Genomic DNA, 12,939 nt, shown 5'->3' with positions numbered 1-12,939 from the left:
CAAGTCCTGAGCCGCTAGCCAGGCCTTAAGAGTTACTCGCCTCCAGTTTCCCCACCCAACCCCTACCTTGCTCCGCCCCTAAACACACCCTTGTAAATTATCTAATGAAATTACAGGTTTTATGCAGAATTAAGTTCCAAAAATAAATATTAAAAACAACTTTAACAATGTTAACATAAAGCATATCAGTGCCCATCAGTGCAGCGCATTATTGCCTGTCAGTGCAGCGTATCATGCAGCCTCCTCGTTGCCCAAAAGTGCAGCCTCATCAGCCATCTGTGCCCAGCAATGCACCAGGGAGGAATCACGTGGATTGGGCGGACGGATGACACAGAGCGGGATCCTGCCGCAAAGACGTGGCTTCTATATGAATAGCCGCACTGTCAAACTAAGTCCCTCCTCCTGGATTCTAATAGACACCGTATTGGTCCAATGCTGGTCCAGAGGCAGGACTTTGACATTGGCCGACTTCTACCACAAGTGATCATCCAGGAAACTGTTAGCCTGGTCCGCCCCTGCTCCTCGCTCGCCCTCCGCTAAATTCCACTGCCAAAATGCGAGCAGACGAGTGGAATTTTTGAGGGCTGCGCTATAACTTTTGTGCAAACCAATCAAATTATTTATTTGTTTTTTAACCAAAAATATGTTACAGCATACACATTGGCCTAAACTGATGAATGATCGAGAGAAAGAGAGAGAGAGATGGAGAGATATAGATGTTTTATCGCAGAAAGTCCAAAATTATAGTAGTGTGAGGTGTGTATTTAAAAAAAAAAAAAAAAAAAAAGTCTGTCGTTTTTTGTTTTTCTAAATAAAAACTGCAGAGGTGATCAAATACCGCTATTTGTGGGGAAAAGGGACATACATTTTGTTTGGGTACAACGTCGCGCGACCGCACAATTCAGTTAAAGCGACGCAGTTCCGTATCTCAAAAAATGGCCTGGTCATTAAGGAGGGGGTAAATCCTTCCGTGGCTGAAGTGGTTAATTCTGCAATAAATGGTGTGTACCGGTTAGGTTGTGTCACTCCTAAGACTTTAGGATGATATAATTGGAGTGAAACCTCAACTCTTTGAGAGATAAATTAATGATTACTTAAATGCAAATAAAGCCTTTTTGGTTCTGGGAAAACGGATCAATAGATGGTCGGGTCACTGGATACCGATGAGGCTTTGAAGCTTGGCAGTGTTCACCTAGGTGAGCCCCCCTCCCCCCCACTTCTCTGTATTCTGGGGAAAACTGCACCCCCTAAATGCTTGCTTTGTGACACCTCGAATCGTAGCGGAGTAATCACAGCAGTAATTATTTTATCTCTGTATTTATGATCTCAGTGCAGACACACACATTGATTTCTTTTCATCCAGAAGGCTAATTCCAGCAAATCGATAGAGACTGCAGCAAATGAAGAGGCAGATCAGATCTATTTATATGATGGGCTTTCATGAAAAGATGTGTCCTCCCTTCTTACTTTTTTATTTATTTTTTCCTTTTTATTATTATTTTATTTAATTTTTTTTTTTATTTCTTATGGCTAAATGCAACACACATGTTTATATGCAAATGCAGCTGTGTGCATGGGCCTGCACAAGTCTGATCATTGGCGGAAAGCAAGCTTATTTCCCAGCATAGCTAGAGAACGGACCATGCTGTGATCTCATGTCTAGTGTAGTCAGTTTTTTAATAGGAAAGCAGAGGGTCTGGCCGGAAAACAAGGGATTTCACACAAAGGAAGCAATACAAAGGGAACAGGAGACTTTGTCATACAAGTATATGGTACAGCAGGCACATATCAGGAATATGAAATGTTGGGTTTGCGTATTTTTTTTAAAGTGGTGGTAAACCCTGTTACACCACTTGTACCTACAGCCAAGACAATAATAAGGCTTACCTGTAGGTACTGTAAATATCTCCTAAACCTGCACGGAATTTAAACAATCTGATTTTGTTGTTGGAAAATTTTAGATCCAGCTCTCAAACTTTGTGTGTCGGTAATTCCTGGCGGAAAAAGTCAGATGGAGCCCACATACAATCGGATTTTCCGACAACGCGATCCGATCGCACATTTTCTGTCAGAAAGTCCGACCGTGCGTACAGGGCGTAACAGTGGATAATGCAGTCCCCGGCCAGTTTGTCCAGTTTGGAAAGATGAGGGAGGTGCAGGGTAGGGCCTTGCTGTTCTAGGCTATGAGGATGTGATTCTATAGATGCACACAGTGTAGGGAGACGCAGCTTCACTCCTGGCATGCTCCCTTGAACGCTGTAAGAGAAAGGAGCCACCCTGAAACAAGAAACCCGGGGCAGAAGTCGTGGTGCCAGTTTAACCTGGAACATAGGCAAGGATTAAAATATGAAGAAGCTGCATACTCAGTAAGTGATTAAGAGCCGGTTCACACTGATGCAAATCTGATGCAATCCTATTAGACTTGCATGTCATCTGAAAATGCATTGTTTTCTATGAAGGCTGTTCATGTTGATGCAGTGGGATTTTTATCCGGTTAAAAAAAAAAGGGTCGTGTGCAAAATTTTAATCTCCAGCTATGCCCAGTCCCTTCAGAAATGGCGTTCATTTCACACCTGTCAAAACACAAATCGCACTGTGAAATCGCATCAATCTGCACCGCGTTAGTGTGAGCTGAGCCTAAATCGGCTGCTGATTATAACTTTAAAGTTTAAGTGGTCCTTAAAGTGGAGTTCCATCCCAACAAAAAAAAAAAATGTATTAATGTGCTTTTAAAAAAAAAAATTTATTTGGAGAAATTTTTTTTCACCTCTAAATGTTTGTTGCTAGGGAGTCCCTCATAATCTGCCTCCTTCAGTGCCTGGGCTCCTGACATCACTTCCCTCTGCGCAGGAAGGGAGATCGTGTCTCTCTCTCTCTCTCTCTCTCTCTCTCTCTCTCTCTCTCTCTCTCTCTCTCGATCTCTCTCGATCTCTCTCGATCTCTCTCGATCTCTCTCTGCGCAGGAAGGGAGATCGTGTCTCTCTCTCTCTCTCTCTCTCTCTCTCTCTCTCTCTCTCTCTCTCTCTCTCTCTCTCTCTCTCTCTCTCTCTCTCTCTCTCTCTCTCTCTCTCTCTCTCTCTCTCTCTCTCTCTCTCTCTCTCTCTCTCTCTCTCTCTCTCTCTCTCTCTCTCTCGACACGTGACCAGTCCAGGTTTGCGTGGCCAGTGGGTGCCCGGCTGTGAAGCCACAGCCGGGCGCCCACAGTTAAAATGCCGCTGAGCGGAGTAGGGCTTCGATCCCCCGCATCGCTGGACCCTGGGACAGATAAGTGTCTGATTATTAAGTTAGCAGCTGCAGTATTTGTAGTTGCTGACTTTTATTTTTAATTTATTTAACTGGGAACCCCGCTTTTAAGCCACTCTTAGGCCTCATGCACACGAGACGCAGTTAAACGCGCGTTCAGATGCAGTTGGACAGTTTTTTCAACTGCCCCTGAACTCATTCAATGTTATCCTATGTGTCCATGCACACAGTCTCGTTTTTTTCCGTTTTTATGCAGTTGCGTTTAATCTCGTTTTTCCAGAAGCAAAAAAATGCGTTCAGAAGCAAAAATTTCCACGTTTCAGACGCAAAACGCCGCTACCGCGTTTAGCCGCGTTTGCGTTTATATGCGTTTTTAAAGGTGACCTTTTTTTTTACATTAAAAATCTCAAAAATGATTGCAAATGATGAAAAACCATTAGAAAAATATTTTAAACAATTGCAATTGCAAGTGGACAATCCACAACTTGTGGCAAGTGACATGGCAGGTGGCAAGTGACGTGGCAAGTGGACAATCCACAACTTGTGGCAAGTGACATGGCAGGTGGCAAGTGATGTGGCAAGTGGACAATCCACAACTTGTGGCAAGTGACGTGGCAAGTGACGTGGAAAGTGGACAATCCACAACTTGTTGCAGGTGACGCGGCAAGTGACCTGGCAGGTGACGTGGCAAGTGGAAAATCAACAACTTGTGGCAGGTGACTGGCATGTGACGTGGCAAGTGGACAATCCACTTGTGGCAGGGGACGTGGCAAGTGACGTGGCGAGTGGACAATCCACTTGTGGCAGGGGACGTGGCAAGTGACGTGGCGAGTGGACAATCCACAACTTGTGTCAGGTGACGTGGCAAGTGGACAATCCACAACTTGTGGCAGGTGATGTGGCAAGTGATGTGGCAAGTGGACAATCCACTTGTGGCAGGTGACGTGGCAGGGGACGTGGTCCACAACTTGTGGCAGGTGACGTGGAAAGTGATGTGGCAAGTGGACAATCCACAACTTGTGGCAGGTGATGTGGCCGGTGACGTGGCAAGTGGACAATCCACATCTTGTGGCAGGTGATGTGGAAAGTGGTGTGGCAAGTGGACAATCCACAACTTGTGGCAGGTGATGTGGCTGGTGACGTGGCAAGTGGACAATCCACAACTTGTGGCAGGTGGCATGGCAGGTGACGTGGAAAGTGGACAATCCACATCTTGTGGCAGGTGATGTGGCAAGTGACGTGGCAAGTGGACAATCCACAACTTGTGGCAGGTGATGTGGCAAGTGATGTGGCAGGTGATGTGACAAGTGGACAATCCACATCTTGTGGCAAGTGACGTGGCAGCTGACGTGGCAAGTGACGTGGCGAGTGGACAATCCAAAACTTGTGGCAGGTGACGTGGCAAGTGATGTGGCAGATGACGTGGCAAGTGGACAATCCACATCTCGTGGCAAGTGACGTGGCAGGTGATGTGGCAAGTGACGTGGCAAGTGGACAATCCAAAACTTGTGGCAGGTGACGTGGCAAGTGATGTGGCAGGTGACGTGGCAAGTGACGTGGCAAGTGGACAATCCACATCTCGTGGCAAGTGACGTGGCAGGTGATGTGACAAGTGATGTGGCAAGTGGACAATCCACAACTTGTGGCAGGTGACGTGGCAAGTGGACAATCCACAACTTGTGGCAGGTGACGTGGCAGGTGATGTGGCAAGTGATGTGGCAGGTGATGTGACAAGTGGACAATCCACATCTTGTGGCAAGTGACATGGCAGCTGACGTGGCAAGTGGACAATCCAAAACTTGTGGCAGGTGACGTGGCAAGTGACGTGGCAGGTGACGTGGCAAGTGGACAATCCACATCTCGTGGCAAGTGACGTGGCAGGTGATGTGGCAAGTGACGTGGCAAGTGGACAATCCACAACTTGTGGCAGGTGACGTGGCAGGTGATGTGGCAAGTGATGTGGCAGGTGATGTGACAAGTGGACAATCCACATCTTGTGGCAAGTGACGTGGCAGCTGACGTGGCAAGTGACGTGGCAAGTGGACAATCCAAAACTTGTGGCAGGTGATGTGGCAAGTGACGTGGCAGGTGACGTGGCAAGTGACGTGGCAAGTGGACAATCCACAGCTTGTGGCAAGTGACATGGCAGGTGGCAAGTGGACAATCCACAACTTGTGACAGGTGACGTGGCAGGTGATGTGGCAAGTGGACAATCCCCAACTTGTGGCAAGTGACGTGGCAAGTGGACAATCCAAAACTTGTGGCAGGTGACGTGGCAGGTGACGTGGCAGGTGACGTGGCAGGTGACGTGGCAAGTGACGTGGCAAGTGGACAATCCACATCTCGTGGCAAGTGACGTGGCAGGTGATGTGGCAAGTGACATGGCAAGTGGACAATCCACAACTTGTGGCAGGTGATGTGGCAAGTGATGTGGCAGGTGATGTGACAAGTGGACAATCCACATCTTGTGGCAAGTGACGTGGCAGCTGACGTGGCAAGTGACGTGGCAAGTGGACAATCCAAAACTTGTGGCAGGTGACGTGGCAGGTGACGTGACAAGTGACGTGGCAAGTGGACAATCCACATCTCGTGGCAAGTGACGTGGCAGGTGATGTGGCAAGTGACGTGGCAAGTGGACAATCCACAACTTGTGGCAGGTGACGTGGCAGGTGATGTGGCAAGTGATGTGGCAGGTGATGTGACAAGTGGACAATCCACATCTTGTGGCAGCTGACGTGGCAAGTGACGTGGCAAGTGGACAATACAAAACTTGTGGCAGGTGACGTGGCAAGTGACGTGGCAGGTGATGTGGCAAGTGACGTGGCAAGTGGACAATCCACAACTTGTGGCAGGTGACGTGGCAGGTGATGTGGCAAGTGATGTGGCAGGTGATGTGACAAGTGGACAATCCACATCTTGTGGCAGCTGACGTGGCAAGTGACGTGGCAAGTGGACAATACAAAACTTGTGGCAGGTGACGTGGCAAGTGACGTGTCAGGTGACGTGGCAAGTGACGTGGCAAGTGGACAATCCACAGCTTGTGGCAAGTGACATGGCAGGTGGCAAGTGATGTGGCAAGTGGACAATCCACAACTTGTGACAGGTGACGTGGCAAGTGGACAATCCCCAACTTGTGGCAAGTGGACAATCCAAAACTTGTGGCAGGTGACGTGGCAAGTGACGTGACAGGTGATGTGGCAAGTCACGTGGCAAGTGGACAATCCACAACTTGTGGCAGGTGACGTGGCAGTTGGACAATCCACAACTTGTGGCAGATGACATGGCAAGTGACGTGGCAGGTGATGTGGCAAGTCACGTGGCAAGTGGACAATCCACAACTTGTGGCAGGTGCCGTGGCAAGTGACGCGCTAAATACAAGTACACTGCAGCTCTCACAGCTGCTGCTACTCACTCTGGTCTCACAAAATTGCTGAAATAGTTAATTTTTGAGCTGGGGAGGGTCTATGATGTTAGCTTAACTAAACGCTTCTAGACGCAAACGCGGTAAAACGCAGCTAAATCGCGGTAAAAATCGCGGCAAAACGCGCGTTTCTAAATGCCGGTTTTAACATGTGTCCAGCAGCGTTTGCATCTGCGTCTCGTGTGCATGAAGCCTTACCTGTATACACCATCAGCATAAAATATATCAAATCATTATTCATCCAAAAAATAAAAGCCTCATGCATGTGTCCTGCTTCTTAATATAGGGGGGGTCATCAATGCCAAGAGTTGTTGAACGCAGGGGTCCGTCATCTGGAGATAATAAAAGGCATATGACTTAATTGGTCACGATTAATAAATCAACACATTTTTGGTCCAAGAAATCCTCCTGTTCCTGGACTGGACTTGGGTCAAAGCAAGAACTCCAAGGCCAATAATAAACATGTTATCTCCTCCAATTCTGCAACATGTCTGGTTGATGAACTGCCGTTTCTTTTATTTATTTTTTTCCCAAGTGTCAGTATTTTTTTACAATTCCATTTTCTTGTGGGTTTTTTTTTTTTTTTTTTTTTTTTTTTTTTTTTTTTTTTTTGGGGGGGGGGGGGGGGGGGTAGGGTCAGTGTGTGTGGGGTGTGTTGTGTTTTTTGTTTTTTTCAGTTTTAACTTTATATTTTTATTTTATTTCAATATTTTTATTTCTTTATTACAATTTTTGGACATCTCCCTTTTTGAGACAGAGGGTCTGAGGACACAGATTCCCAGTCCCTTTTTTCTCTACAGCCTCAGCTGCACTGAAGATAAATGGACAGGAGATAGCAGCTCCTCTCCATTCATAAACACAGATTACGATACTCGGTGACAGTTATGAATGAACAGTCAGTGATCACGGAATTTGTACACTTGGAAAAGGAAGGAGCTGGTAAATAACATATTTACTGGCTCCTTCCTCCGCTCTCCATCCTAACAAATCAAGCACAGAGGGGGACTGGAGGAGGATATGGGATACAGTCAGGGGTGATTGGTGCGGCGCTGGGGAGGAGTTACAATTGCCGATCTCCCTGTATATACATTTCAATAAAGCAGCTGAAAGCCTCGGGAAGGAGAAGCGGCTGTCGGCTGCTTTTATTGAAATGTATATACAGGGAGATCGGCGATTGTAACTCCTCCCCAGCGCCGCACCAATCTCCCCTGACTGTCCAGGTATCGGATTAAGCTTCGGAGAATTTGTGCGAGTAGAAGTACTCGGGCAAACGCTCGGTATGGGCAACGATGCTAGTATCAGTGCAACCCTAGTGTGTCTGTATACCTATATACATAAAGTATACTAAATAATTTGACATCCTTTTTTTTTTTTTTTTTCTTTTTTTTCCTTGATTGCAGTGTTTTCGGATGCTTCTGCAAAAATAAAGCAGGAAAACGGAAGTCAGAGCACAATGCACAAAGAGAAGCGTGCCGTCACCCCGGAGGCCGGGATATAAAGCATGTTAAACAAGCTATGAAAATGCAGAACATTCTTTCCCTTAGACCCAAAGAGCAGCACATTCCTGACGTTCCACTGAGGTCTGGACTAAACAGAATTTGCTTGTTGCTACAAATTCTGCCCAGTGTAAACAGCCATGGGGGAAATGGGCCGAGCGAAATTGCACAACTAACCTAAAACCTAAACCAAAACTCCTCTAAAACACCCCATACAGCGTTGTAGCGGGTAAGTTTACTATTGGATATGTAGCAGATGTGTATGACTGAAGAGGAAAGAAGGCCTGCTTGTAGAGAGAGTGCAATGTGTTTCATTGTTTCTGCAGCCTACACTTGTGAAGCAATCGGTACAAGATCATTTCTGCTGTAGGAGAGAGTCCAGATCTCTTTTATAAACCTTTCTCTTAGTGCATATCAAGTGCTATTCCCATAGGTGGCTTATCCGTACCATCAGCAGAAAATGATGGCAAGTACACCATTTCCCATGCAAGATAGCCATATATGAAAAACATTTAGGAGGAGATTTGCTAAAGCTGGTGCATGCAAAATCTGGTGCAGCTGTGCATAGAAACCAATCGGCTTCCAGGTTTTATTGTCAAAGCTTATCATTTGCTGGCTGTGCACTACAGCTTTAGGCTGGATTCACACCTATGCATTTTTAGTGCTTTTTGCAGATTTGGAACCATGATAAATGGACTGCAGTGCAAAATGCAAAAAGCACTAAAACTGCATACGTGTTAATCCAGCCTTACTGCAGGCCGGCTGCACAGATCAGAGATTATATATATATATATATATATATATATATATATTCCGACCGACTGACAGTGGGCTATGGGCTAAAGCACGCTTTCGGCTGATGACAGCTGAAAACAGGTCACGGGAGTGCAGAACAAACTACATACTTACCTAGGTGGATGCAGCATCTGTCCCTCGCTGGCTCCAATACTGAGTACAGAGTGATCAAAGGCCGCCGATCACTCGGTTCTCAGAGCTCCGTGTGTGATTATGCTTCACTGTGTAGGGGGCGCACGTGCTGCCGGTGCCCCAGCTGTGCTGTGATTAGTCACAGCACAAGCTGCTCAGCGGGTGGTGGCCAATGGATCACTGTCGCTACCTGCCGATCAGCAAGGAAGAAGACAGGACAGAGTTCTGTGTATGGAAACGAGGCAGAGATCTGTCATGTCAGCGGGGATGTGCCAGTTTTTGTTTCTCTGCAAAGCACATTCCTTAGTAAAAGCACCACATAGTACACAGATGAATACTGGTTGAGCACACAATTAACCCTTTGACCCTGATGTTTACCCCTTTCCAGCCAGTGTTCTTAGTACAGTAACAGTGTATATTTTTAGCACTGATCACTGTATTAGTGTCACTAGTTCCTAAAAAGTGTCAAATAGAATGGAGGGCAATCTGACAGTAGAACAGTCCTGCTGTAAGTTGCTGATCGCCGCCATAAAATTGTGTGTGTGTGTGTGTGTGTGTGTGTGTGTGTGTGTGTATATATAATAGATTAGTTGATAGATATATCTATCTATCTTTATCGGCCAGTAACATAATGGGTTAAAAAAAAAAAAAAAATTAGCCCTTTATAATACAAAAAGAGCAAATAATCACTACTGTACATATTACTTTCACTGTTCTACAGTAAAAAATGAACACCTTTCAGTAGTGATTATCTGTTTTTTTTTTTTTTCTACTATAAAGGGCTAATTTTAGTTGTGTTTTTTTTTAACCCCATTATGTTACTAAACGTCTTAGACCTGGTTCACATCTCTGTTTTTTTTTTTGGTGCTTTTTGCAGAAATGCACTACAGTTCATTTACATGGTTTCCTATGGGACACGTTTACATCTGAAAGGGGGCGGGACTTTTAACGCAAAATGGTGCTTTTTTTTGGTTCAATATACCTCAATGGAGAAGCTGCAGAAAAGCATGTAATGGGTTTTTGCAGCAATTTGTGTTTTTTAATCTGCCCAAAAAAAAAAAAGCAAAATTGCAAATTACAGTAAAATCACGCGTGCAAAAATCAAAATGCACAGAAAAAAGCACTGCAGAAACAGATCAAAAGCAAACTGCATAGGTGTGTACCGAGCCTTATACTGGCCACACAGATCAATTTTCAGATGAGAATATTCAGACTAAAAATCTTTGTACGTTCGCTGAATGAAAAAATTTTGTTTGAAATTTTCACTTGTTTTTAAAATGTAATATCTGAACGAAAACCACATACACTGTCTGAAAATTCCTTTGACTAAGAAGTTTTCTATTATTTCTAAATTTTCCCGTCACTGTGGTTGAAAATAAACATCAATTTGACCCACTTTTATTTTTTATATATATATTTTTTAAGGTTATTAACCAATTAATCAAAACAATAATCGGCCAACTAATCGATTATGAAAATAATCGTTAGTTGCAGTATGTATGTGTAATACACACACACACACACACACACACACACACACACTTGGTTAATAATAATTAATTAGCTTCAGCCAAACGCTAACCATGAATGAGAGTTTTGTTATCATTCATATCCTCAGAAAAATGACCAAGAAGACCCCTTTCACCCCAGTGTGTTTTGCAGGTGCTATAGCGTTAGAAATAGCGCCTGCAATCCGCCCTAAAAAAGCTGCACCATTGTCTGTAGTGTAAAAGCCCGAGGGCTTTCACACTACATCGGTGCGCTGGCAGGACCTCATGGAAAAGTCCTGCCAGCAGCTTCTAAGGAGCTGTGTGTTTACCGCTCCTCCACCGCTGCTCCCCATTGAAATCAATGGGGCAGCTCTGTAATACCACTGGCAAAACGCCGCAATTGCGGCGTATTGCCGGCGGTTTTAACCCTTTCTCGGCCGCTAGCGGGGTAAAAGCGCCCCGCTAGCAGCCAAAATGCGGTAAAACTCCGCTAAAAATAGCGGCGTTTTACCACCCACGATATGGGCGGTGTGAAAGGGGTCGAAATCATAAATTCTGCCAGGGTATCTAAACTTATGAGCCCAACTGTGTGTGTGTATAATACACACACATAGAGATCTCTCGCTCTTCTTTTTTTTTTTTTTTTTTACTTTTAGAGCGCAAAAGAGTGGTGATCAAATGCCACCAAAAGAAAGCTCTATTTGTGGGAAAACGATGATCTAAATGTCATTTATGTACAGCATCGCATAACTCCACAGTTGTCAGTTAAAGTAACGCTCGGTGAATAAAGGATTTATTTTTTTAGTAGATGTTGCTGTATGTGTTATGACTCCAGTAGCACCTGAAAAGTCCCAACATCTTCTTCCCTTTTGGTTGTTTTTTTTTTTTTTTTTTTCCTCTCTCAATGGAATTGTTAGGTGATCGGAGTTTGAAAGAGTCTTACTGCTGAGAAATTTTCATTCACTTGGCATCATCCTAATCCTGCTCAGCTGTACCCTGTGGGTGCCTTATGGAATAGCTGTTAATTACGCCTCCACACATAAAGAAAACTCCAGGAAGCACACTGCTTATTGTGATAAATATAGAAAATGAAGAGCCATTTCTTTGACTTAAAAAAATAAAATAAAATTCTTTTATCATTTCAATGAGGGGGAACAGCTTGTTCCTCTGCTATCTGCATGATTCACTTCTGACACGTTTTCCTGACACCAAGAGAAAAATGGTGACGGGAGCGAGCTCCAGCAGATTGACTGCCTCAGTTCTGTTCCCATGTGCTTTGTAAATGGGGGTGTGTCCCTTCCCTCCAATCGGCTCTCAGAGCTCTCCTCACTGATGTAACTTCAGCTCTCCGCCTCCTGCTTTTCAGAGCATAGAGGGCCCATGTAAGTTCTGCACTTTGAATTATTGTAGGGGAAAGATGGCTGTAGACACAGGTACTTATGTAGGATGATTTCTTTCATCTCTGTATCGCCTGAAGCCAGTCGCTTCAGTGGGTGTATATATAAAGGTTTACAACCGCTTAAAATAACATTTTAATAAAATTCAAGTTGACGGTGTGCTGAGGCCATCCACAACATCGCCCCCAGCTACATCACCAACCTCATCTGCGGATATAGCTCAAATTGTCCTCCCAGGATCTCCTGCTATCTATCTCCCTTGTTATCCCCTCCCATGATGTCCTACAGGACTTCTCCAAAGCCTCTCCCATCCTCTGGAACTCCCTGCTCCAGTATGTCTGATCGGCTTCTATGCTGTCTGCCTCTAGGCAATCCTTGAAAGCTCATGTATGCAGGGAAGCCTGCCCCAGCTCCACCTAAGAATTGTACTTGAGTCCCCTCCATCAGATCATCCCCTGCCGCCATTACCTTTTTGTACCTCCTCCCCTTCCCTTTAGATTTTAAGCTCCATGAGCAGGGCCCCCCTATTCCTTCTGGATTGTAAACAGTGCTATCCCCCTTTTTATTGTAAAGCACTGCATAAATTGTTGGCGCTATATAAATCCTGTATAATAATCGCCTTTAACCCCATCCCTACAAACTGTCTTCTCCTCCTCCCTTTTATTATTATTATTATTATTATTATTTTACTTTGCTGCGCTTCTCTCGAGGATCACAGGAGTACATTTTATTTTTGTTCTCCTGTGGCCCAGAGTGAGCTGATAGTGGTCTATTGACAGCTATCATGGGGCAAAGCAGTGCCAGGCTCGATAAGGATCCTGACAGTATTGTCGCGATCCACCCATTTGCCTGATTGACCATTGGCTCTGCCTTTTCAAAAGGCGGCTTAGAGTTGGAGTCAGTCGTATCCACCCCCTACCCAGTCTGGTGCTTTAATGAGCTCAGGAAGAGTATGAAAAATGATC

At 45.0% G+C, this 12,939-nt stretch overlaps 1 protein-coding gene across 1 annotated transcript in view; it reads left to right on the top strand.

The window, feature by feature from the left end:
• The window catches only part of KLHL25 (kelch like family member 25), a 108,377-nt gene that overhangs the window by 31,679 nt on the left and 63,759 nt on the right, over positions 1-12,939 (top strand). Inside the window, exon 2 of the mRNA XM_077472001.1 lies at positions 8,065-8,389. The gene's annotated coding sequence lies outside the window, so the exon portion shown is untranslated. The remainder of the gene's footprint in view (positions 1-8,064; positions 8,390-12,939) is intronic.

Source organism: Lithobates pipiens, unplaced genomic scaffold (genome assembly GCF_037356315.1).
Source record: "Lithobates pipiens isolate NorthernLeopardFrog02 unplaced genomic scaffold, aLitPip1_a1.2 Scaffold_8, whole genome shotgun sequence".
Taxonomy (NCBI): Eukaryota; Metazoa; Chordata; class Amphibia; order Anura; family Ranidae; genus Lithobates; species Lithobates pipiens.
The sequence above is the reverse complement of the archived record's forward strand: the minus strand, read 5'-3'. Positions and strand labels throughout refer to the sequence as shown.